Source organism: Lampris incognitus, chromosome 10 (genome assembly GCF_029633865.1).
Source record: "Lampris incognitus isolate fLamInc1 chromosome 10, fLamInc1.hap2, whole genome shotgun sequence".
Taxonomy (NCBI): Eukaryota; Metazoa; Chordata; class Actinopteri; order Lampriformes; family Lampridae; genus Lampris; species Lampris incognitus.
The window spans coordinates 54,021,666-54,025,963 of NC_079220.1; positions in this window are offsets into that span (position 1 = coordinate 54,021,666).

A 4,298-nucleotide genomic window follows, 5' to 3' on the forward strand; every position below is an offset into this window, starting at 1 on the left:
GAGAGAGAGAGAGAGAGAGAGAGAGAGGGGGGAGAGAGAGCGAGAGAGAGGGGGAGAGAGAGAGAGAGAGAGAGAGCGGGAGAGAGAGGGACGAGAGGGGGGGAGAGGGGGAGCCCATACGTTGCGTGCACAAATTGCGACGGGTGCAGGAGAGAAAAGAGTCGGATAGTCATTTCGGCTCGCGGGTTCCAGATCATCGAGTCTCGAGTCTCTAAAGCGGACCGAGGCCCGGCGAGGCCACGCTGCACGCGCAAACCATGTGCGCCAGCCGCAGAGGCGACGCGAAGCCCCAGTTGGCGCAGACCTGGTGGAAATGGCGGACAAACACTTGAGTTTAATTTCCCCGGATTACGTGCGAATGCGCTTTGTTGTTCTTTAATGGATAAGACCTCAAAATGGTCTCTCTCTCTCCCTCTCTCTCTCTCTCTCTCTCTCTTGCTCCCTCCCTCTCGCTCTCCCTCTCTCTCTTCCTCCCTCTCTCTTGCTCTCCCTCTCTCCCTCTCTCTCTTGCTCTCTCTCTCTCCCTCTCTCTCTCTCTCTCTCTCTCTCTCTCTCTCTCTCTCTCTCTCTCTCTCTCTCTCTCGTCTCAAACTGCCCGAATGGGTCGTGCGTGTCGTCTGCGTGTGTGAGCCCAGAGTGTGAGTGGATGAAACCTGAAGTGCACAAAGTGCACGGCGCGTGTGATGAAGAAGGAGTGTGAAACGCCGCCCTCGCTCTAGAAATATGCTCCCCTGTATCAGCGGCGGGGTTCAGCCTCGCCGCGCGCATGCCTGGCCCCGAGTGCTTCGGCAGCGCGAGCCAATGAGGCGTGTTGGCCAGGTACCGCGGCAGCAGAAGGCTCCTTCACGTCGTCATGACACCGCTTCATTAACACACTTGTGAGCACTTGCAGTGGTTAGGCTCCTTCATCAACGGACGTTCACCACTATAAGACTGAGGTCCCGCGGGGGGGGGCGGGATTCACCTCACGGTTGCCCCCCCCCAAAACAAAACCAGCGTGCAGCCTCCTGTGCACGAGCAACAGGTTTGGTCTTATTTGATCCCGGACTGGGATCCAGGAGGAGTTTGAGTCGCCGGGCTGGACGTCTCGTGAGACGGCAGAGTCACGAGTCAGTCGCCCCCGTCAGACATGCCGCGCGGCTCAGCTGCTCCTCTCCCACCACCCGTGCATCCCTCTAAGCGGCCGCCCCCCCCAAAAAAACAAAACAAAAATCCCCCCGGAGAACATTTCTGATTCGCTGCTTGACGTCGCGAGCGCGGCAGAGAAAATGGCTGCGCGTCTCTGCGTCAGTTAAACTGCCCCGCTCTGAGGAGCAGCGGGGCACATTTACCGACACACACTCCTGCATATGGACCCGAACTGATCCCGGGGTAACTGTGACTCCGTACGGCCCCCAAAACCGGGCCGCCGACATGACCCGCTGCGCCCGCTCGCAGGTCCGACACCGGCGCGTCGGTATCGAAACAGCTTCTGCTTCTTCTTCTTCTTCTTCTTCTTCTTCTTCTTCTTCTTCTTCTTCTTCTTCTTCTCCTTCTCCTTCTTCTTCTTCTTCTTCTTCTGTGCTTTTGGAGTCGTCGGTCAAACCCGGAGACCCAGAGAACGGCACGTGACCCGCGCTGACAACGTCAAACTCGCGCGCGAGAGTTTGACGTGTGCCCGGAGTTGATGACGACAGAGCAGGACAGGATTATTTATTTGACGTGTCCCCGGAGTTGATGACGACAGAGCGGGACAGATTATTTATTTGACATGTCCCCGGAGCTGATGACGACAGAACGGGACAGATTATTTATTTGACGTGTCCCCGGTGCTGATGACGACAGAGCGGGACAGATTATTTATTTGACGTGTCCCCGGAGCTGATGACGACAGAGCGGGACAGATTATTTATTTGACATGTCCCCGGAGCTGATGACGACAGAACGGGACAGATTATTTATTTGACGTGTCCCCGGTGCTGATGACGACAGAGCGGGACAGATTATTTATTTGACGTGTCCCCGGAGCTGATGACGACAGAGCGGGACAGATTATTTATTTGACATGTCCCCGGAACTGATGACGACAGAGCGGGACAGATTATTTATTTGACGTGTCCCCGGTGCTGATGACGACAGAGCGGGACAGATTTTGACGTGTCCTCAGAGCTGATGACGACAGAGCGGGACAGATTATTTATTTGACATGTCCCCGGAGTTGATGACGACAGAGCGGGACAGATTATTTATCTGACGTGTGCCCGGAGCTGATGACGACAGAGAGGGACTGATTATTTATTTGACATGTCCCCGGAGTTGATGACGACAGAGCGGGACAGATTATTTATTTGACGTGTCCCCGGAGCTGATGACGACAGAGCAGGGCAAGATTATTTATTTGACATGTCCCTGGAGCTGATGACGACAGAGCGGGGCAGATTATCTATTAGATGTGTCCCCGGAGTTGATGACGACAGAGCGGGACAGATTTTGACGTGTCCCCGGAGCTGATGACGACAGAGCGGGGCAGATTATCTATTAGATGTGTCCCCGGAGTTGATGACGACAGAGCGGGACAGATTTTGACGTGTCCCCGGAGCTGATGACGACAGAGCGGGACAGATTATTTATTTGACATGTCCCCGGAGCTGATGACGATAGAGCGGGACAGATTTGACGTGTCCCCGGAGCTGATGACGACAGAACGGGACAGATTATTTATTTGACGTGTCCCCGGTGCTGATGACGACAGAGCGGGACAGATTATTTATTTGACGTGTCCCCGGAGCTGATGACGACAGAGCGGGACAGATTATTTATTTGACGTGTCCCCGGAGCTGATGACGACAGAGCGGGACAGATTATTTATTTGACATGTCCCCGGAGCTGATGACGATAGAGCGGGACAGATTTGACGTGTCCCCGGAGCTGATGACGACAGAACGGGACAGATTATTTATTTGACGTGTCCCCGGTGCTGATGACGACAGAGCGGGACAGATTATTTATTTGACGTGTCCCCGGAGCTGATGACGACAGAGCGGGACAGATTATTTATTTGACATGTCCCCGGAACTGATGACGACAGAGCGGGACAGATTATTTATTTGACGTGTCCCCGGTGCTGATGACGACAGAGCGGGACAGATTTTGACGTGTCCTCAGAGCTGATGACGACAGAGCGGGACAGATTATTTATTTGACATGTCCCCGGAGTTGATGACGACAGAGCCGGACAGATTATTTTATCTGACGTGTGCCCGGAGCTGATGACGACAGAGAGGGACTGATTATTTATTTGACATGTCCCCGGAGTTGATGACGACAGAGCGGGACAGATTATTTATTTGACGTGTCCCCGGAGCTGATGACGACAGAGCAGGGCAAGATTATTTATTTGACATGTCCCTGGAGCTGATGACGACAGAGCGGGGCAGATTATCTATTAGATGTGTCCCCGGAGTTGATGACGACAGAGCGGGACAGATTTTGACGTGTCCCCGGAGCTGATGACGACAGAGCGGGACAGATTATTTATTTGACATGTCCCCGGAGTTGATGACGACAGAGCGGGACAGATTTTGACGTGTCCCCGGAGCTGATGACGACAGAGCGGGACAGATTATTTATTTGACATGTCCCCGGAGCTGATGACGATAGAGCGGGACAGATTTGACGTGTCCCCGGAGCTGATGACGACAGAGCGGGACAGATTATTTATTTGACGTGTCTCCGGAGCTGATGACGACAGAGCGGGACAGATTATTTATTTGACGTGTCCCCGGAGCTGATGACGACAGAGCGGGACAGATTTTGACGTGTCCCCGGAGTTGATGACGACAGAGCGGGACAGATTAGTTAATCTGTGTTAAACAGACCGCAGAGGAACATCTGCATCTCGTGATTTTCACATCTGTAAGGGAAAATCGTTTATTATTATAATCATCATCATCATCATCATCATTATTATTATAATCATCATCATCATTAGTATTATAATCATCATCATCATCATTATTAAGTAGCAGCTGATAGGAATTTAGACAATCTGATGGATAATCTGTCAACTCGCTCGCCAGAGACGCTTTTGTTATTGTCGAGACTGTCTTTCTCTCCACCTTTGGTTTACCAGCTTTCTCTCTCCACCTTTCTTTCTCTCCACCTTTCTTTCTTTCTTCCCTTCCTTCCACCCACCTTTCTTAACAACTTTCGTTGCACGAAGGAGTGGCATTTTCGGGTGCTGGGAAGAACCAGGACCTGTGATGACTCCCCAAGTCCTTTTCAGGGGTTCCGTGGGCCCTGAAAGAGACTCCAGCTGG